Source organism: Python bivittatus, unplaced genomic scaffold (genome assembly GCF_059951505.1).
Source record: "Python bivittatus isolate LINGU-HERP-01145 unplaced genomic scaffold, Pbiv_v1 ctg000220_np1212, whole genome shotgun sequence".
Classification (NCBI taxonomy): Eukaryota; Metazoa; Chordata; class Lepidosauria; order Squamata; family Pythonidae; genus Python; species Python bivittatus.
Genome location: NW_028277048.1, coordinates 30,970,466 through 30,994,090, shown reverse-complemented (window position 1 = coordinate 30,994,090; position 23,625 = coordinate 30,970,466). Strand labels below are relative to the sequence as shown.

General features: G+C 40.8%; 1 protein-coding gene across 4 annotated transcripts in view; it reads right to left on the bottom strand.

Moving 5' to 3' along the window:
* IKZF4 (IKAROS family zinc finger 4) overlaps positions 1-23,016 on the bottom strand; it is a 67,628-nt gene extending 44,612 nt beyond the window's left edge. For 2 of the 4 annotated variants that reach the window (XM_088138255.1, XM_025173683.2), the window contains exons 1-2: positions 22,769-23,016; positions 12,852-12,973 (exon numbers count right to left, since the gene is read on the bottom strand). The gene's annotated coding sequence lies outside the window, so the exon portion shown is untranslated. The remainder of the gene's footprint in view (positions 1-12,851; positions 12,974-22,768) is intronic. The other 2 variants (XM_088138254.1, XM_088138253.1) reach the window with 1 other exon arrangement.
* Between the last annotated feature and the right edge of the window lie 609 nt (positions 23,017-23,625).

Below are 23,625 nucleotides of genomic sequence, written 5' to 3'. Positions count from 1 at the left end.
GCAATTCAAGAGAACCCTAAGCTGTTTGTTTTCTAAACTGTGAGCTATACAAATCTAACATTCAAATACATACAACAAAAGTTAACAGGTTATGAAGGCAGAGAGGTTGCATGGCAACGTGACAAACAACCCTGGTCGCATCAACAGGATCCACAATTCCCTTGCATGGGCACAACCACGTGACTAAAACCAAAGTATTGAAAAGCTGCTTTATTCGGCAGTTTGCATGCCTTGGAGATCAAACAAGGATAGGATAGGATTTGCCAATGCTCAAGGGATCGGGAACCAATGGCAAACTGTGGTTCACATTGTCCTTTAACTGGGTGGGATTCTTTTAAGTCTCTTGTAGTTACAGCATGGCCTACCAAAGCTCTTCTCCTTCACAACAGTGTACTATATCTAAAATAAAAGGCCAGGAGAAGAACATTCCATAATCTCCCAATACCCCCAACTACCCAGTAGTATATTCCAAACAAATTGTCCAGCATTACCTGGAAAACAGATGGTTGTACAGCCACACACATTATTAGCCTCTAATTGTGATGGTGAGCAACTAATGTCACATGGTGGGTGAAAAACTGCTTCAAGGGTTACAATTTAATTTATGGGCAGGTCAGTAAATTTGCATAATGAAAACATATCTACAGTTTGGAAAGAATGTCAGTATACTGACCATCAGTGAGTCTATCCCTGAAACTAGTCTTTGATTTAGTACCCTCATTTCTTAGTTGGATTTTGGAAGATGGAGAAAAGGCTGGAGCATCATCCAATTAATGATGATCCCTCAAACCAAAATTCCAGATGACCTCACTTAACAGTTTCATGTCAAGGTTAAAGATCATAGCAAACAGAAAGGGTAATGGGGGGGGGAGTAATTTCACACCTATAATGTCATTGCATAATGATTGTTGTCTGGTATGGATGAAAGAATGAATGATTTTACAAAACAAGACGTTACTGGAGTTAGAAGGACATAAGTTAAGATTTGGATGGCATGGATATTTATGGTATGACAAAGTGAAAGCTAACATTGATTTTAAGAATAATTTTATCAGACATTCTATATTGAGAATTTGGAATAAATATAAGGTAAGACTGTCTCCAAAAATTCCTTTATGGTTGTCACCTCAAGAAGCTTTCTATAGAAGAGAAATGACGGTTAAGCAACCATGGTTGATGTATGCAACTCTCTTATTGTTGTCTGAAGGAGAACCTAACTTGAAGAGGAGAGAAGAATTAGAATTGGAAGGTTTTGTTTGCCAATGGTTTACATATGCACAGTTGCTGGAAAAATTTAAACTAGATAAGAAAAACTATGAATTTACCACTGAGAAAACTGAGTTTGAATATGCTTTGTGTACTAATGATGAACGTCTTATTGCTAAAATATATAAACTTTTGTTAAAGATGAATTTGGAAGATGAATATGTTAAAGATTGTATGGTTAAATGGGCAAAAAACTTTGTATATAATATAATGTTAGACCAGTTGGAAAATATGAGGAATAAAGGGTTAAAGTTTACTCTTAATTATATGTTAAAAGAATTTTTTAATAAAATGATTACCATTTGTATTTAACATCAGATAAATTGTCAAAGATGTATAAAGGTATCTCAAATGTTTGTTGGAAATGTAATCAAGAAATATTGGAATATGATATGTACTTTGATTCAAAAGATTTTGAAAACATATTTGCAATTGAAACCAGAGTTTTCTTTTAGGTATGATCGATAAACAAAGGGAAAGACAACACGGAAATTTATTTCTTTATATGATAACTGCGGTGAGACTTCTATATACGCAAAAATGGAAAAATATACAAATACCTAGTGCCCAAGAATGGATATTGAATTAATGGAATTGGCTGAGATGGTGAAACTTACTGTTTTGCTCAAAGACAGGGCACTATCTAACTATGTCTCTAATTGGAAAACACTCTTAGACTTTTTGCTTGATACTCAAAAAAATGCAACCTTGACTTTGGGATTTGCTGATTGATGTTATACTTATAGAAATATCTTGTACAAATTATATGTATTATTCAAATAGAATAATTTTTAGGAATCTTTCTGAATATTAGATTAAAAACTATTTCTTACTATGTAAATTTTTAGATATTAAGTAAGAGGCAAATATATTTTCTATCTATACCTGTACCAAGGAAAGTCGGAAGCTACTGTCTCTTTCTTGTGTCCCTCTTTCCCCCCTGCTTTTTTCTTCTTTTTCCTATTTTTTCCCTTCTTTTTTTCTTAATTTTTCTGTATTTTAACTTTTGTGGAAAACTTAATAAAATTTATAAAGGAAACAATAAAGATCCATCCTTCCTTAAGTCCTTAAGAAATTATAAAAGTGAAACGACTTTTACCAGCATGAATATAATTAACAGACATGAACATCAGCAGTTTTTATTGTTACTGCTTATGAGTTGCTAGTAAAAATAATTTCAATATATAGCAAAATGGAGAATATATTTCCAGTTTTGAAACGAGGTTCTTAACTTTACAGAGAGTAAAATCCAGGTTCAAATCCATTCTCAGCCATAGAAGCTCACTGAGTGGTTTTGAGCCAATTACTTGGTCCAAATTGTTGAGGAGAAAAATCGGAGGAGGGAGTGTTACATATGCCACTTTGAGCTCCTGGAGGAAAGGCAAGATAAATAAGAAAAATAGATATCTCAGGTGACTGACTACCTGCCTCCCCTCTGCAGATGGGAGGACTTGTAGAAGAGCCTCTAAGCTTTATAGAGCTATAAAGACCAAGACCAGCATTTTGACTTGGGTCCCAAGAACCAATGTATCTGCTTTAGAAGAAGATATCACTCAATTAGATAATCCTAAACACTCCAATATTTCTGCACCAACTGAAGTTTCTTAAAAGCTCAATGTAAAGACAAGTACACCCAAAGGGTTTATGGAATTTAAGGAAAAAAAGAGTGTGGGTTATGAGATGTGCCATGCTATTCCCAATCTAGAACCCTTAATTTATATTGGATTTAATATCTGATAATCCCCAGCCAGCATCCTATTCTGGCTGGAAATGACAAAGTACAACATAAGAAGGCCTTTTCTGAGTTGTTGAAATTTTAGCTTTCTCTCTCTTTGTTGCTGCGGATAAAAGCCCAGAATGTTGAAGCAACTTATGATAGATATTTAGGGAGTGTCTTACTTACCAAGTCTTCTACATTTCAAAAATCCCCACCCTACCCATAGATCCTGTAGTGCAGTATAGTGTAGTATTGCTATGCCAATAGCAATGTGATCATATCAAAGTCATGCCACTGCAATGCATGTCCAACGTAGACACAATCATCAAGCAAACATGTTGACAAAAATGTATATGAACTGTGCACAAATACAGTGCAAAAACTCTATACAAAATATATATTTCTAATATAGCACTGCATTCACATACAGTGCTAAGCCACAGCTTTTACCTGTAATTTGTGGAACAAATCACAATGGCCAGAGTCAAACATACTACTATCCCTCGAAGCATAATTAACAAGCCACAACTCTAACAATAAAAAAACCACATTATGCTTTAGACCAGTTTGTTCACATATTATCTTCAGGATGGCTCCAAAATATTGAAAATAAAATAGAACTAGGAGAACATAGCAGTTAAAACATACAGGGCGATAATGTTATTAAAGATTTTTCTCAGAAATCATAATAATCATCATCATTATGATTAACTAGCTGCATATATACCACTTCAACTGCAGTTATGTATAAAAGTTTCACTGCTTTTAGTTCAAATCACCCTTATACAAAAATAAGATCTTCTACATATAAAATGGACAGACATCGATAAATCCAACCTCTAGGCAACACTAAAATCCAAATCCAAGTTCAATTTTTTTATTGGGCACAACCAAAAAGACAAGTTTGTTTCAAGCAAAAACTAACATATAACTGCAGCCAAGGAATCTTCACGTTGCCATGTTTGCCCTCAGAATGTTAGCGTATTATGGAATTTTCAAACTTCTTCAGGCCACAGAACCTGATTTCTTTTTTTAAAATCCCAGAACCCCAATCAAAAGGCAAAGCTCTAGTAATAGAAAAGATGTGTTCAAGTGGACTATTTTTTCTGACTATCTCACAGAATCCCATCATGTTCTCATGGAACTCTAGGGTTCTGCAGAACTCAGTTTGAAAAACTCTGGCTTAGAAGACTATATTACAGGTTGATGCATGCTCTAGTAAATATTTTTATTATTATTAATTTTTTTCTTTATATTTTTCCAAATCACCACAGGGTTGTTCGGGCAATCCTACTGCACTCCCAAAGGAATTATAGTAATCAAGGATTTTAATGTGGCAAAAATAGAATTAGACATATCAGGTTATTTCAGTAATTAAAGTACTTCTATAAAAAATATAGCTGCAAAATGGTTAAATAACTCTTCATAACTGTCATCATACTTTGCTATTGCTGCTTTCACAACGGGCATAACAAACAAAACTCTAATATATACTATATTTTTTCAAGACAGCCTCCTCTTATTAAATCTGTTTGTTTTATTCTATGTAGAGCAAAGACAGACAATTAGGGACTGCTAACAACAGTTAGCCTGGAGAGCTCAAAAGGATTACAGGAGTAATCAGAGGAACTGTGTGTTTTGAGGGACTGCAGGCTGAGCTGTGAGAGGCAAAAAGGTCACCTCCTGAAGAGCTGCTCCTTCCAGGAGGTGTGTCTTAACAGGTGGTGAATGCACATCATGGCTGATTGGGCGACTGCTTCCTGCTGAGTAAACAGAGACTGTAAGAGGATACAGGTAGTCCCCAGTTTAAGAACCTGAGTTCTGTTCCCAAGGTCTGTCCTTAAGTCAAATTTGTACATAAGCCAGAACAGTATTATTGCTTAATACTGTATAAGTAGCATTGTGTAATGAACTCAAACCATTGTGTATTTACCTTGAATCGCTGTGTATTTAACACAAATTTTGCTACAATAGGCTCCGCTCTTAACTATGGGTCGTCTGTAACCCGGGGACTACCTGTATAAGGCAGCCTGGTTCTAGGGAAAATTCAGTGAGGAAGTGAACAAACGGCTAACAGAAGTTTGCTAGGGAGTCACTGAACAAGATACTTGACTAATCTGAAAAAGGAACAAGAAGAGAAAGCTTTTTTACTGATGGTACTCTAAATAGAAAAAGAGAAGATTTTGTAAAAAAAGCCTGCCAATTGTGACCTGCAATGATCGAGACATGTTCATTTTCTTGCCGGAAAACAACATGGCATATATTTTCTTCAAATTGGTAGCAAGGACTGGTAGCAATCCATGAAGAAAAAGTCAAAAGATTGCCAACAGCAAGTGGCCACACTTGAGCCAAGAAGAAAGGATGGGGATTTATCAGTTTAGAGAAAGGAAACTCTACAAAGAAAAAAGGACAGCAGAAGCAACCACTTTGGGAGTCCAACTGGACTTGTGGTTCCTGCTTAAGGAGCAGGTAGCAGCTGCAGCCAGGGGCCCTTTGCACAGGTTAGCCTTGTGCATTAATTGTACCCATTCCTGGACCAGGAAGACCTACTAATGGTCACAATGCTTCCCGTTTGGACAAATGCCACTTCCCGTTTGGACAAATGCAACACGCTGTACACGGGGCTGTCCTTAAAGATCATCCAGAAACTTCACTGGTCTACAATATGGCAGCACACACAGTTCTGGGCACCCCATGGTTTGCCTGTGTTACACCACTGTTGCACAAGCTGCAGTGGCTCCCAGTTTCCTCCTATTCAATTCAAGGTGCTGGTTCTTTAAATACCCATCCAACTAGATTGGATAGTGTGGCTTTGCTTAAGCGTTGTCATCTGGTGGGACCTAGGAAGCAAGCCTTTTCTGTAACTGCACCTATCTTGTGGAACAGCCTTCCCTCTGAGGCGTGGAGGGTCTCTACGCTTCTTGCCTTCCAGAAGGTTCTTAAGACTTGGCTTTTCCCTCAGGCACTGGATTAGGAGGGAAGGTGAGCCAAAAATTTGTGGTTTTGTGATAGGATTGTTATAGGGCTTGGTGCATGAGAAGGTTTTAAAAAAAATTTTGTATTTTGTTTTATTTATGTATTTATTTGTTCATTCAATTTCTATCACCACCCATCTCAAACAAGTGACTCTGGGCGGCAAACAATAATAAAATCAGTTAAAACCAAGTACAAACACAATTCAAAAATAAATATGTATAGCAGCCGAGAAAAATTATAACCATAGATGTTAATATAACCAGGAAACGGGGCCCTCAACACACTCAGGGCCCCAGGCCCGGGCACATAACCAGGTCTTCAAGGCCTTACGAAAGGCCAACAGGGTTGGGGCCATCCTAATCTCTGGAGGGAGAATGTTCCAGAGGGCAGGGGCTGCAGCAGAGAAGGCATTCTTCCTAGTCCCCACCAGCTGACATTCCTTGGCTGACAGGATCTGTAGCATGCCCAACCTGCTGGACCAAATTGGATGGGTAAAAACAACTGGGAGAAGACAGTCCCTCAGGTAACCTGGTCCCAAGTCACGAAGGGCTTTAAAGGTGACAACCAGCACCTTGAATTGCACTCAGAAACACGCTGGCAACCAATGCAGCTCACAAAGTAGTGGTGTTACATGTGTCGAATATCTGACACCATTTACTACCCGTGCAGCTGCATTCTGCACCACTTGAAGTTTCTGGATGTTCTTCAAGGGCAGCCCCATTTAGAGCACATTGTAGCAACCCAGACAGGAGGAGGTCACAAGGGCATGAGTGACTATGAGCAAAGCCTCCCAGGCCAGGAATTAGCGCAACTGGCACACAACCTGAAGGTATGCAAAGGCCCACCTAGCCACAGCTGCCACCTGCTCTTTGAGCAGGAGCCATGAGTTCAAGAGGACCCACAGATTGCACAGGGTCTGTCTGGGGCAATGTCACCCCATCCAGGACCAAAGGTGAAAAAATCTTGCCACTGGAAGGCTCAAGTAACAAAGCCACTCAGTCTTGCTTGGGTTGAGCTGAAGCCCACTGTGCCCCATTCAGGCCCCAACAGCCTCCAGGCACTGGGACAGGACATCCACGGGATCACTCAGGCAGCTCAGGGTGGAGATAACCACCAGATCATCTCACCCAGCAGCCTCACATGGATGTTAAATAAGTGAGGACCAAGCCCTGGGGCACCCCACAAAGTAGAGGCTGCGGGCTGGACCTCTCCCCTCCATCAACACCGACTGGAGCTGATCCCAGAGGAAGGAGGAGAACCAGTGCAACACAGTGCCGCCCACCCCCAATTCCCAAAGCTGGTCCAGAAGGATACCATGACTGATGGTATCAAAAGCCACTGAGAGGTCAAGAAGAGCAAGGATGGATGCCCTACCCCCATCCCGTTTCTCCCAGCGGTCATCCAAGAGCACGATCAATACTGTGTCAGCCCCAAACCCTGGCCTGAATTCTGACTGAAAGGGATCCAGTCCAGATAATTCGCTTCATCTAGGGTCCTTTGAAACTGCCGTGCGACCACTTTATCTACGACCTTCCCTAAAAAGGGGAGGTTGAAGACTGGATGAAAACTGTCCATACTAGTTGGGTCAAGTGATGGCCCCTTGAGAAGAGGCAGCACCATCGCCTCCTTAAGAGCTGGTGGGACCACCCCCTCCCTCAAGGAGGAATTAACCACTGCCTAGACCCAATCACTTGTCCTCTCCCAGGCAGCCTTGACCAGCCAGGACGGGCACAGATCTAACACAGATGTGGCCGAACTAACAGCTACAAGAACCTGTCCACTTCCTCAGGTTCAATGGGATCAAACTCCCCCCAGATAACTGTACAAGATTCAACCCCCTTAATCTCCTCTGGTTCTGCCCTAAGGCTGGAGTCCCACATAGAGCGAATCCAAGTGACTTTATCCGCCAGGTGTTCAGCATATTCCTCACAGTGACCCTGTAGGTGAATTCCAGTATTACTCCCTCCGAGGAGGGACTAGGTCACCCAAAACAGGGCTTCTGGATAGCTATCTGCAGATGCAATAAGGGGAGAGAAATAATTGTGTTTTGCTGCCCTTACCATCACAAGATAGGCTCTAATAATGGTTCTAGCTCGTGTTTGATTGTCTTTGCCAGCAGTGCTCTAGGCATCTCTTTGCCCTCTCCATTTCCCTCAACTCATCTGTAAACCCATGGATCCATGGGTGCGGAGAGGCCACTCAGGCGCAATCCAGTCCAGAGCCACAGCTGCTCTCCCATTCCAAGCACCCGCCAAGCCTTTGACCAGACCATGTAGCAGACTGGAAAAAAACCCAAGCTCCCTCTGGAATGGGCCAATTTAATAGGCCCAGCCTTCCTGTGGAGCAGAGTGGTGCCAAAGAACTGGAGGCTCACCAGGGCATGATCTGACCATGACAGGGGAGAAACTAATATCTCCCCGAAACCCAGAACATCCTGCCACTGCTCCAGCAGAAAAACCAGGTCAGGCGTATGACCACTATTATGTGTTGGGCCCTGGATGACTTGGGACAGGCCCATGGCTCTCATGGTAGCCATGACCTCCCAAGCTACCTCAGACCCCACACCCAGAGAAGGCAAACTGAAGTCCCCCAAGACCATAAGCCTGGGGACCTCTACCACCAACCTGACCAATGGAGTCAAGAAGCTCAGGTAGGGAGGTTGCTATGCAGCAGGGAAGCTGGTACAATAGCAACAGTCCCAACTGATCCCTCTTAGAGCCCAACTTAACAAATAGAGTCTCGCACCCAGCAATCTGAGGGGCAAGCCCCTGGATGCCTCCCAAGTATCTTGGATGACCACCACCACCTCACCACCCCTACCCTGGGGTCTTGGCTGGTGCCATACCCGGAACCCAGCTGGGCACACTTCAGAGAGGGGAACCCCCTCCCCTGTCCCAGCCAGGTCTCGGTAATGCATCCCAGGTCAGCCTTTTCATCAACAATCAAGTCGTGAATGAGGGTGGCCTTATTGCAGACTGACCTGCCATTCAGCAGCAGCAGCAGCAGCCAACAACCCAGGCCCTTGAAGGTCTGCCATCTGGGGCCTGGGAACAAGCTTGTGGGGCTAGAATACACCATAGGAACAATATACCTGTGGCATGGTCCCCATGAGCAGCCCACCTGTCTCCCATCATATCTCCCTTTACCCATCACTATAGGTAGTCCTCAACTTATGACCACAATTGGGACCAGAATTTCTGTTGCTAAGTGATGCAGTTATTAAATGAGTCACACCCCATTTTACAACTTTTTTCCCCACAGTTGTTAAGCGACTCCAGATTCTCCCATTGACTTTGCTTGTCAGAAGCCCCCTGGGAAAGTCACAAATGGTGATCACATGACCCTAGGACCCTGCAACTGTTGCAACTACATGTCAGTTGCCAAACACCCAAATTTTGATCACGTGACTGAGGGGACACTGCAACGGTTGTAAGTGCGAGGACCTGCTATAAGTTACTTTTTTCAGCGCCGTCATAATTTGGAATGGTCATTAAACAAATAGTCATAAATCGAGGACTACCTGTATTGGGATGTTATAGCCTGTCCCATCCCTTCAGAGCCTTCCCCCCTCCCCTGTCAATAAAGGTCCATGCCCAAGCCCACACCCTCACCTTACTGACACAATCAACCAACCAACCAGGGGCCCCTAAAACCAGAGACACTTCTGCAGAGCACTCAGCACCTCCAGCTAATCATGGAACCACCTCACCACCACACAATGCCTTCAGCCAGTCCTCTCTCATCAGACTGGTTAGACACCCAAATATTCACAGTCCCAATGATCCAAAAAAACCCTCCCCCGGCTCTCACCTGTGGGAAGGTAGGCAGAATCACAATCCACAACTCACAGTCTTTCCTACTTGATGACCAATCCAATTTCCTAATCCAATCCTCCCAGTCAAAGTCCTTGTGGGTTGTGATGACTTCCGTTTGAAAACAGCCCACACAAAAATGGCTGTTACAAGATGCCTTCCAGCTCCCAGCCAGGAAGGAGGTAAGATGGCTACCCAACTACGTGGGGAGACAGAAGCTGCAGCCACAGGGCCCAGGCAGTGCAACCTCCCTGACCCAGCCCTGCCTCCACCACAGCCAAACCCCTCACCTCCACGCAACCACAATGAGAAGAAAAGGCAGTCCTCATCTGCACTTCTGTAGCACCTTCATCCTCACTCTGAAGCACACGTCCCTTCTGTCAGCCGATAGAGAGCTTCCTCCATCATTGTCAGCAGTGCCGGACTCCTTCCTACCACCACGTCACCAAATGCTGCAACATGCATGGAGCACCTCCAGCGTGAAGCAGCCAATCCGTGCACCCGGCGATCCAACAGTCCAGCCGCGACCACTGCTGGCTCCAATCCTCCAAGACCAACTCTCCAAGCCACAACCCAGGTAAGAGAATGATCAATGGGCTCCACGTTTGATTCTGTCCCAAGCCACCAAACAGCCCAGCAAGGGATACAAGCTGCACAGGCCAGATAGAGGACCAGTCTAGCTCGGACCAGTTGGGAAACAACCCCAAAGGACTCCACCATCCATTCCAAAACATTAAACTTCCAACCATCCACAACATACTAAAATCCTCCAAACAACAGCACCCGTTCCAGACAAGCATTCCGATTCAGTGCCATAATGAAAAAAAAATTGTTACCTATTTGTTATAAGTTGTCCAGAGTTATTTTATATGAGTAGCCACACAAATCTTTTAAATAAATAAATAAACCCTCTGTAGGCAGATAGATACAGAAAGGAACAATTACTGTGAATGAGAACAACAAGCACATACAATACATGTAGAAAATATTTTGTACTACTGAAAAAAAAATTCTGGCCTTTGCAAATGAAACAGGCTCTGATGTCCTGGGAAAGAAAAAAGAGATACTGCAGAATGGAAAACAGAATGGTGTACCTCTAGAGATGCAACAATGCCCTATAAAAAGTCAAAAAGAAGAATCATGGTTGTTGGTGACTCACTTTTATGAGAAATTAAAAGAAATGTGTGGTGATGCATGTAGGGACAAGCAATATTGCAAAAAGCATTATTACTGCAGACTTTGACAAGACCTTATGTCAAGCCAAACCAATACTTGAAAGAGAAGATATGTGTAGGCAGAGAGAGAATCAAGGACATAGTTCTTGATAAGATAGTTGTACTACAGATATTAGAAAACAACAAACCAGCTACTACAAGCTGCAAGACTCAATATATATAGCAGACCTAAAGTTCAACTACTACATCTTTTTCTCCCACTCCTGTATCATGTCCTATTTGTTTCTTGGCAGAGCAAGCTGTTGACACCTAACCACTGTTATGGTAACAGAGTGTTCTGGTCTCATGCTGTAGAGAGTAAGGGAGGGGACCTTGACAGAAATATGCAAGAACTGTTACCTAGGCAAAGGGAGCTGAAAATTCTATAAGTCCTGGAAGCAAGATAATATCTGGAAGCAGTTGAAGTCAACACCTTTCTGATTCACTGGAGTATAATGAGGAGGGGAGGTAAAGCACAATTAGACTTGCAAGATTCTGCTAGTATAGCCTATCTCAATAAATCATACTTCTAGTCTTCCTGTGGAGCTGATTTTCTAGCCTGGTCTAGATAGTGCGGCCGACACATGCCTTTCTGACTTCATCTGTTCTACCACTAACACTCTGGGAGTTCAGGTAATATTCATATCCATTCTTCTACTGAATGGAAGAGAAATAAAAAAGGGAAAGAATACAGGTAGCCCTTGTTTAACAATGGTAATTGGGACTGGAAACTCCGCTGTTAAGTGATGCAGTTATAAGAAAGAGACCATGTGACCATGCTGCTTAGCAATGGCAGTTCCGGCAGTCCAACTGCTGTCATTAAATGAGGACCACGTAGGTTGTTAAGCAAGGACCTCATGTGACCGTGACTTCTGACTTCCTGCCAGCTTCCCCATTGACTTTGTTTATGGGAAAACAGCAAGGAAGATCACAAATCATGATCACGTGACCCCAGGGACACTATGACAGCTGTAAGTACAAGATTTGGTCATAACTAGCACTCATTCAGCACTGTCATAAGTTTGAACGGTCGCTGAACAAGTGGTTGTTAAACGAGGACTACCTGTACTGCAAATTAACAACTGCCAATGCAAATAGTGTCGATGGGAGAGATTTGGTTTCCAGGCCCATCATCTGAATTATCTAGTTAACAGACTGCTGGCATGAAATGGATTGCATCTCACATGGTAAAAATGTTTTACCAACACATGGTAAGTCTGATTAGGAGAATTTTAAACACAAGCCTGTGGAGGTAGAAACAAAAACCCTGAAGTCAGAACCTCAGGTAAGAACTTGTACACCCTGGAAAGTGGGGGTGCTGTTGAAATGGGGCCTCTTAAACCACTCAAAGAAAAATCAGAAAGAACATAGGCTCATAAAGTTAATGGTCTTCATTGTATACATACTAACATTCGGAGCATGGGAAAAAACCAGGAGAGCTTGAGCAGTTAGCAGAGAAGTGCTAAAAAGATAAGTACAATGGAGGTGTGATGGGATGACTGACATGACCAGAATATAATAATTGAATGGCTGGAATAAAAGGCAAATGTCAAGCTTACAGTAGGCTCAGCTGTAAAGCTGGGCTTTCCAGACATTTAATCCCATATTCAGGAACTGGCTCAATCCGCAAAAGGTCCATAGGCATGACTTGGCTTAATCAGTCTCTTTATCAAAGCCAAGAATGAAGCTATATACACATATAGAAGGCTTGTTTACTGCAGAACACAAATTCCAAACCTCTATATAAATCTATGCTGCTGCATTTAAATTCTAGGCTTTTTCCTCTTGCCTTTTCAGATCAATGGATACTTGGGTGTTTTCTTCATGGCCTAGGAAGGCACTTGATTTTGTTGACATAATGTTTACCTCTAACTTGAGAGCTGCAGCTTTTGCCTCTTCAGCTTCAGTCCTTACACTGAGGAGGAGCTGCACAATACGTTAAGAATATCCATTCTCGCTCAAAAGCATGAACCAGCAGCGTGATGTGGCTGCAAAAAAGGCAAATGAAAAGTTAGGCTGCACCAGCAGAAGTATAATTTCCAAATCACAGGATGAAATGATTCCACCCTATTCTGCACTGGACAAACTCCACATCAAGTTCTGAGGATCAGAAAGGGTTCAGAGAAGGGCACTGAATATGATCAGGGGACTAGAATAAAGAAGGTAGATATGTTTGGCCTTAAAAAAAAAAACTGAATGGGGGTATGACACCCACAATGATATCACATAGAAAGTCAAGACCTGTTTTCTCTCATTCCAGAGTGCAGAAGAAAGAATAATATATTTAAGTTAGAGGGAGGCAAATGCTGATTTAAGATTAGAAAAAAAATCCTGACAAGAAGAGCATTTCAACAGTGGAACCAATTATCCAGGGAGGTGATGGGTTCCCCTTCACTGGATGTGTTCAAGCAGAGTCTAGAAAAATACCTGCCTGGGATGCATTAGTTTGGGTTTTTGCACAGAGCAAAGTGGTGGCTTAAATGATCCTTCTCTTTCCAGCTCTACAGTTCAATACTATTCTAAGGGAGATCACAGATTTGCAACACAAATAAGAAAACAAAAATATTTTCCACAAAAAATAGCAGCAAGTTATTCCCTATACCAAGGAAGTCCAATTCAAGCTTTGACTCACTTCTGAGGCTACACATCAGTAGTTGCAAAACATGTCCACAATCAGCTTCTCTAATCTTACATCACATGTATATCTAGCCCCAAAATATAATACAAATCAGCCCTCAAACTAAGGTTTATTTTTTTTCAATTAAAAGGCAAAGCCCATCAAAGTTTAACTCAAGACACATAATTCAACTTTCATAATAGACCTATGTCCAGGCCATACCTAATTCTCAAAATATGAAATTTTCATAGGGTTTACAAAAGGGTCCTAGCCTTACTGGTAATGTCTGGTGGCATTAGGCAAACCCCCTTAACCCCACACTAATCTTTTATTTAAGACATCCAATTACTGCAGCTCTTCACAGCAAAATTGAGAAGTAGCGTGCTTTCAATTTAGCCATAAGGAATTACTATCAGTAGTGGAGAATATAATGAACAAATGGATTACAGTAAGAGCAAGAGGGGAACTGAAAGGGCTGGCAATTGTGCATGTGGAAAGAGAAGTAGAGGAGAAGCAGCTTTTTTCAAACTTCTATCATATGCTGCCACCATTGAGATACAAAGGCAAGGAAAAGAAGCAGTTAAGCACCCAATTCCCATTAAAACCCCATTAGCAATTGTATGTTTCCATTCAGGGATTTCAAAAAGCATGTAGTTCAGGGAAAACAATGACTTGAAGCTAACCTGGTAACTGGAGACCATAATTAACACCTTGAACCTTACTGAGTTATGGGAAAACTTAGTCAGGTCTAGAAAAACTCTACTGGTTTTTCCTCAACCACTGTTTCCATGAGCAGTAGCCTATTTTCCTCTGTGAACATTTGTTTTCCACTCCTGTTGCAAAGAGAAGTTAGTCAGATGAACCAACCATTCAGAGGAAGAGGAAGGGGAAATCTGGATCATCAGGAATATTTCAAAAAGCAAGCTTAAAAAAAACCCTTTTATTTGTAAATTAACAAAAAGCTAACATAGCTAAATATTGAGCACTGAAGAAAATGTTTTCCCAAAATGCTGATACTCTTAACTATGAACATGTAACGGTGGCAGGGAGAAACTGAGTGAAAAGTGGAATCCTATGGCAAAAGAAGAGAGAACGCAATTGGGAAGCAATTTGCAAGGCACCCTATTACTGCCAGCGCTGCACTTGTATGAATGTGAACACTTCAAAGTGCCAAAGTAAACCTGTGCAGCATGTGAATCAAACTGATGTTGAAAGAGAGGTGGAATCAGACTTTGCGTAAATTTGAAGATTAGTACATACTGTTTTTCCATGTTTCAAGATTAAGCTCCCAGGAGTTCCAACTCTTGTTACATTTAAGAATCACACTACAATGCTGTAAATGTAGACAAGCTTTTCCCCTGCCTCTCATCACACATGCACGCACACAATTTTTTTATCCTACCTTTCTTATTTGTTTATAACTAACTCAAGGTGGTGACCATACCTAATACTCCTTCCTCCTCTTATTTTCCCCACAACAACCCTGTGAGGTAAGTTGGGAGGGGGACTGGCCCAAAGTCACCCAGCTGGCTTTCATGCTTTAAGGCAGGACTAGAACTCACAGTCTCCTGCTTTCCAGCCTGGTGTCTTAACCACTAGACCAAACTGGCTCTTCTCTGAAAAATCTCAAACTTCAGCTTTCAGTTAAACAACTACTTCTAACTTTGTGCTTAAAAACACAGTAGCAGTAACAAATGCTTTTCTTAACATATTTTATCATTTCTAGAGTGAATCATTACTGAACATTTAGCTAACTGGATGCATGCTAAGACTAAAACTTGTCTTCTAGATGTGGTCTATGACCATCTTAGTGCAAAATGATAGGTAATCGTTATCAAAAACTCTGTTACATACATGTTCAGCTTTCTAGGGTTAACTAATAAAAATATTATACGCATATTAACTATAGACTTCAAAGACACTAATATGCTGTTGTAGCCCACACCTGTGATATATTCATTTGTCAGAGTAACCTTAGAGTTGTTCAAAATTCAAGCATTTAATATTAAAAAAAAATAACCTTTCCATTTAGCACTTATGCTTATTTCAAACAGAGCTCTAGATATCTCCCTTATGTCTACCTTGTAGGCTAATACACTAAAATGTTATTCTCTGAAAGAAATTTACATACAAATTCTTCAAACCACTTGCACCAGGTACTTTTATTCTTAAAGGATTAAGCACAGATGATAAGAGAGTCTGGATCTTCTGAGAGAAGTTAAAAACTTATGGGGAATAAAGTCAATAATTATTATTTTTAAATGACTTATGGACCACTGCCAAAGTAATGTGAGCATTACTTTAACATTCATGCAGGAATTTCTGTATCAAACACACACTTTACCTTTTCTTGCCAGCAACTTGGTTGGAAATACTGCAGAGCAAGAGGCAATTCCCAGAAAGATAGAAATTTAAACAGGGAGGGTAGTTCACCTTCCCAGTTTCCCATGCTGTTTTCATCTCCCCAGGAAACCCACGTTAGCTAAATCCTGTGTCACAGAAATAGGGCCAAACCAAAACAGAACAAATTTGCTGGAATCCATGGGAGCATTGCAAGTAGTTAAAAAAAAGAGACTTTTTCACAAAAGTATTCTGCCTTAGTGTATATAATGAGGGGAATTCAGCAAGAAGTCACTGCATTATGTCTCTATAATACCATATTTGACCAGTTATTGGATTATTTCTATGAGAATTCCTAAGCAACTATGTTGTAAGGATAGGCATGGGAAAATACAGGTTAGCAATCCTGTGAAAAAAATGTCAGCTTTGTAGAATTTTCTTATTCTAAAAAGAGAAGAGAGCTCTCTAAGGAAGGCTGGTCAGCGGCTAAAAGGATTTTGTAAACTGGAAGAGAGCTCTACTAGTTTACACACACACAATCCAGGCATCATGACAGGCATAGATTGTTTGTGTGATGACAGTCTAAGTTTTGAAGCTTTTAGGGACTGGAAAAATGGGCAATACTAAGTAAAGAATTCTGAATATCCACTGATCCTTGGAAAAAACTGAACATTGCAGAGTGGTTAACCATTTTGTTCTCTTTTGCTCTGGACTCCAAGCACCAAAGGGAGGTGGCAGTGATGACACTGTGTGTATGTGTGTAATTTTTTAAAAATTTCTTAATCTATCCACTTCGTTTCTTATTAAGTACTCTTCCAAAACCTGGCCCAACACATTTTGGTGGCAATCTGGGGAAGATGGGGACTGTTTGCTGACCATGGGTTGCTTACCCCAAGATGGTAGGAAATCTGCCCAGAATTTTGTTTGTAAGGTTCTTAACAAGAATCTTGTCATATTTCTTTGTCATCGTGAATATAAGAAAGAAAGTAAGCAGCAAAAAATAAAACAGCATTACATGGAATTCTCAAAGTTCTGCAAAAGCTCTTGCATTTTCAGATGTCACAAGCAGAAATTGTCAGACAAAAGCAGTCAATATTCCAAGCAGGCCTTTCTGTTCCAGAATATTTCATTCCCTCTCATTTGTGGGGGGCACTGTCCCCAGAAGACAGTACTCCATGGCCACCTAACATGCTCAAGTCCTCACTTTTTTGTTTTCTGGGAAGTTAATGCTCATTCTCTCTCCTTCTCCTTCTTTTTGGTTTCTGTAAACCTTGGATTTTTCCTGGATTTGCTGATAGCTCTCTCTTTTTTCAGAACCCTGTTTTGGCTACAGAATAATCATAACAGTAGGGCTGCTACTGATAGACTAGTATAGATAACACACACACACACTTCATTCTCTGCATGAGTCCAGATTCTAGTAAGATCTCAGATATTCAGATTTGTAGCTGGTATCTATAACTCTCTCTGGGCCTCTGACATGGCTTCATCCTTCATTCTCCTCAGTCCCAAACAGGGTACAAAAATTAGAGCTGAAACATTGAATATGTAATAACACTTACAACAAAAATGTTTACAGGCCAATCCTATATACTGCAGAAGGATACTCAGAAACAAGTTCCACTGAGTTCAAGGCACTTAATTCCAGATAAATGGGCATAAGAGTAGAAGCATAATGGGCTAAGAAGGTGACTCAACTAATCAAGCACTAGAATAGCACCAGCAGAACTACTTCAAAAAATGCAAATGGCACTTGCAATTTTAAAGGAAGCATTTCTCCTTTTCCCCCAAAGTTATCATAATGTTACAATTCTTGTTATGACATTAATGGATTATCTGAAAACAAAAGAAGTATGCTTTTTGCTTCATAATTGTTCTAGCATTGTAATATGAAAATTAATGTGAATTAAATCAACTAAATCTGTGAATAATTCGGTGGCATCACTATTATCAGTGTGATGCATAACAAATATATTAGGAACATCAGGATAATGATAGAGAATTTAGATATCAGGATTTGCAAAAATGATTATAAGTTGCACTTCTCTGTGTCAGAGGGCTGAGCTCAGATAGGTGGCATACAGACATACACAGGCACCTGGCAAAAGACCACTGCTAAGATACTACCTCAGTACCACACTAAACAACAAGTTCACTAAATAAATAAACAATGGAGTTAATAAATTAGGAAAACTTTTTACCACTGCTGACATTCTTATGCCTTTTGTCCACCACTCCTATGTTCTTTGGGCCATAATCTGCTTAATGGCAGTGTCAACACAGGAGCATATCATTTCATTTGGCAGGCTAAACTTTCATGGCCCATCCAAGTGGCTAAGTTAAAAATGCTTTTGTCTGAAGTAGAAAACTCCTTCCTACTGCTGCAATTCAGCCTCCGCAGAAAATAAATAGTGTATGCCACTTCTCAACACTAATATTTCGAGAAATGGAGATATACTATAACTACCATTATTAAGGATAGATCCATACACATTTCAAATTGAAGTGGATCATAGAAAAAAAGAAATTAACCAGCTTCTCTTTCTCCCCTCTGCGACTCAGTTTTCCCTCACATCTATGCCTTCTTCTCTATATCTGACCTCACATAATCATCAATTTACATGGTGGAAGGCCAAATACCCATGATGTCAACATTTCATTACAAAATTCTAGCCATCCTGAGGAAACCGTGCCACCCTTGGCTATAAGTGGTGACATATTTCAAGGTAACTCAACCAAACTTCTTGCCTGAACCAATCACACAAGCCAGGGACCACCTTTAAATTTGATCATGCTTTTGGCAATAAAAGATATGCAGCTCTGCATATTTGAAAATATACATTATTTTATTTTTCTACTATTTTTAGATGTTACCCACCCTGCATATCCAAGGTAAATGCATTCAAATAAATGGAGATGTTAACAAGAATAATATCCCAAAGTATTTCAGCCAAGGAATTTGATCCAAAATATTTTTTTAATTATCATTTTACACTTTTAACTTTTGGTTAAAAAATGTATTTATCTTTCATAACTAAGATAAAACTTCAAGAAACTATAGTCAACTTTAATCTAAAGCTCTAACATTGTATTTATTTAACTTCTCCCCCACAACAAACAACTCTTGGCAGTTTACAGGCTGCATAAACAAAAATTAAAATATCCACAATGAGGTTAAAACCAATCAAAACAATCACGACAAAAATAACCACTGTCAGCCCCTACACAGAAACTTAAAGTCGCAAAAAATAACAAGAACAAAGAATAAAACAAGAAAAAAAATCAAGCTGGCATCAGATATTAACTCAAGGTAAGGTCCTCCAAAACAACTCTGTTTTTAAAAGTTTCCAGAAAACCGACAAGAAGGGGGCCAGCCTGATCTCCCTTTGGAAGTTATTCCAGAGTACAGTACTGCCAGAAAAAAAGCAGCGCCATCTAGCCTCAGCCCCTCAAACCTCTCAGAAATCTGAGATTATAAGAAGTTTCTCCCTAACTATTCTAACCGGTTGGGCTGATACTGATTGGAGCAGATGGTTTGTTTGAATCTCTGACAGTGATAAACTTAACCTCCCTCAACAGGAAAAATGGCCATATATAGACAGAGAGATTCCATCATTATCTGGACTATTCCCTATTTCCATAAATCCATTATTCATAAGGTTGAGTTTCTGGTTAGCAAAATCTTGGTTAGGAAATTTCATACTCCGTTTCATTTTAAAACAACTGACCATTTCTGAACTTTTCTGTTTTTGCTTGCCCTAAAAGATGGTCTGGAATTTTTGAGCCACATTTAATCGATTTTTATAAAAGAAGCTCTGGAAAATGGGCCTAATTTTCTCCTTAGATATCACTTTTAACCCTTGATAGTCATGTGTCCAGATTTTAAATACATGAGTACTAGCACAGAACATCCTTAAACAGTCAAAACATATCTTAGTGTGCTCCATTTTTAAAGCCCTTCTGTCCCAAAATTTAAAAGAATGTAGAAACCTTGCAAAAAGAATAAAAACAATATTTTACTGAAAGATTTATTATAATGAACCAAAGCTACCCATAATATACTTAACCAAGGCCACTAAAACTTAGAATTACTCTGCATAATTTAAAGTAATGTTACGACTATATCCTTACAGTTCCAGGGGTGTCAGAAAACTTGGTTCCATACAATTTCTTGCCATAATGGTTAGACACACAGTCTGAGCAAGGTTCTCAAAAACGGTTCTTGTTTGAACTTGAGACCACAAAAGATGATTTGGAAGTGACAGTTGCTAACACATGTAGAACCCCATCATTTCGAACAAAAACAATAGCCTGTTTTTTCTTCCACCACAGCCACCTGAAGGAGGCATTAAATATAGCACACCATCCATTTATCAAAATTACATATTTTCAACCTGTATGTGATGCAATACAGCACCTTGGACTCAGAACTATAAATTAGGTAGTGTATCCTAATAGAAATCTTTATCATAAACTAAACAGATTGACTGAGTCACTCTGTCAGCCAGAAAGACTGCAAAACCATCATTGTCAACCTTATAGTCCCATTACACACAGTGGGGCTTTATTTCTAACTAAACTTGTATAAAGCTAGGCTATTATACCTGAAAGAGAAAATCCCCAAAATTATGATAAAATCAGTTTTTAGTCAGTAACAAGAAATTGCCCATTTCATAATGAAGTCTGATGAAATTAATCTATCCAATCATATTAAACACTAAGATCTTCAAGTCAGCAAGTTGTATTGTTCCAATGAAGACAAAGAAACTATCACTGATCAGAAAGTAACATGGCATATCATTAGCATAAAGGAGCAAAGGAAAAATGATACCTAACAACCAGTTTTGGACTAAAAAAAATCCCTATCTTCAAAGTCAGTGCCAGCTCATAAAGTTAACAATCTTAAAACCATCCTAAGATTCATTTGCCTGATAGAATTAGACATATTCGAGAGCAGTGTTTCTCAACCTTGGTAACTTTAAGATGTGTGGACTTCAACTCCCATGCTGGCTGAGGAATTCTGGGAGTTGAAGTCCACGCATCTTAAAGTTGCCAAGGTTGAGAAACACTGCTCTAGAGAATGAATGAAGTCTGTTTTGTAGAGTAACCTAACTAAGAGAGAGCACTTTGGCCACCACAAATAATGCTTTTTGACAGTAGATATTGTTTCACTCATAACACTGAGCCTCTGATTTGATCTGAGACTCCACTAGCTAGATTTCAATAACTGAACACATTTTCCATCACTCCCATAACTGTTTTGTAATGTGCAAAAAACTCACCCAAAATCTAAGAGTGATCAAATGATTCATCAAGATAATCATAGTAGCCACTTCTCCAATGTAGCTGAAAGTACTTGTCAGAAAGCCTTACACAAACTTGTCACTTAAATATACTGTGACAAAAGCTGGCTTAGCATCCTTTGATTGCCTCAAAGCAAACCTTTATTAATTAGAGGTGACAAAGCAGCCTAACCTGAGAGCTATGCAAATTGGAATTTGATACTGGATGCTATAGTATTGATTTCTACCCACATAAACCATTGGTTCCAAAGCAAGGTGGGCCCTACAGTTTGACCTTTAGCTGGTTTGAATAATAATCATCTCCCAAAAGCAAATCCCAATGTATTAGCAAACAAGTTCTCAAATTAAAAGAGAACAAAATAGTGAAAATTAACTTTCTACACATTGCTCAACAGGTTTTTCTTAGACTGCATTTTCAGAGATACTGGCACTTGCTGCTATTTTCATCTCTCCCAGACACACAGAAACACACACAGAGGAAAAATGTATTATCATGTTTTAAAAATGAAATGCTTTTTTAATAACAAACTGTTTAATATAGCAAGAACTGGAACGTACAAAAGATTGGGGTTTAGAGTAACCAGCTGCTAACAAAGTTTATTGGCAAGAGGGAAGTTTTTCTCCACTGAAATGCACTATAGATAATCAAACTATATAAGTGAGCTTTAGAGTATTTTGGATTTCAAATCAGCAAAAATTATCAGTTTTTCCCCCAGGTTGACAACTAATGCACATAAGATTTTTCCTAGAAGGAAGCTACACTGAGCATTATGCAACAGAAGCACCCTGCCAAAACACCCACCCTTTCAGGCAAAGTTGTACCTGAAGATAAAATACTGCATGGTAGATAACTGCAACAAGAAAAAGGTACAGCTGGAAACATATTTCTGGCCAAAAGAGATGTCACTATGGTGTGAAACTAAGTCTCCAAAACATGCATAATATCCTATGATTTGTAGCCTTGGCACAAGGCAATATTCAAAGTACTTATCACTAAAGGACTTCAAACATTTGTGACTGCTTTTAAACAGTTCAAGCAAGAGTACATTGAAAATGACAACTGCTTCCTTGCACTTCGCAACCCGTTGAATCAAGCTCACCCCTCAATAACTGCAACTTCGTCAGCTGCCTCCACCACCCACGATCAGCTGCACTCCCAACTGCCCCCCAGGCACCCCTAAGTACACAATTCCTCTTTGTTTCGTCGCACAGCAAATCCTTGCTTCCCCAAGGCGCAGCCCAAGTTTCCTCTGAGCCGTTCTCCCTACTGGCAGCAGTTCCTTAGTTACCACCTCTTACAATAGTGACTCCAAATAAGCAGCCACACTTTGCCTCGGCTCCCATCATCGCCTCTCAGCCCCGATCATGTCGCCTCTCCCCAAGGCACTCGGAGCCTCAGAGCTCTGCCCCAACTGTCCCCCCTCTGTTATCTCAACCCCACTTTCCGACTCCCCACTTTTCCGGCTGCCTCTCTGCTCGTTGTCCCCGGCTGGCCCCCGTAAACCGTGCCTCTTCCTCCTCACCTAATTGCGGGGCTCCAAGCTCGTTATGGGGAGGGCCCCCCCGGCCCAGCCGCTGGGAGGGGGGTGGGGGGCGCTGGAGGGGGGCTCAATTGCTCCGCAACGGCGGCTCCATCAGCAGCGCCTTCACCTGAGGAGGGACCGAGCCCCCCTCCCCTCCCCGAGCCACTTCCGGTCCCTCTGCTAGGAGACAGGCACGGAAAGAAGAGTGTCGAGAGGTTCGAGTGGTCAATGAAAGCGCCCAGGGCATCGTTCCGTCAGGGGGTGGGTGAGCACTGAGCGCATCGAACACACTCCAAGAGACTCGTTCCGTTGTAAGAAGGGGAGTAAGTAGAAGACCGAACGAATCGATGGAGAGATGGGAAGGAAGCGTCGTAGCCAGAGGAGGGGTGGGAAAGAGCCTAGATTCGGAGATTCCTGAATTGCAGGAACAAATTCGAATGCCTAGCGAATCGATGAGCATGTTAAGCAGCACCGGCGTTTGGAGTTATGAGGGGAAAGAGAAGGCAGCACAGCCGAACTTCGAAAGCATCGAGAGGGGGCCGCGAGTACAGTAAAGGAAAGCGGTGGGGCGTGTCTCGAAGTCGAATACAGTACAGTATGCGATTCATTAATATCGCTGGTTGCGTCAGTACCCCCGGCTTGCTCCTTAATAAAAGGTATTACATTTGTCAATTGATCCTTTACAGTGGGAACTAGATGGAACGGATTGCTCTTAAGATCTCAGGGTTTTCTTTATATCCCAGTCCAAACAAAAATAGGAGGCAGGAGTATAGGAGGCAAGGTATGTATGCCACCTTGAGTTGGTATGTATGTGTGTGTATGTATGTATGCATATATATATATATATATATATATAT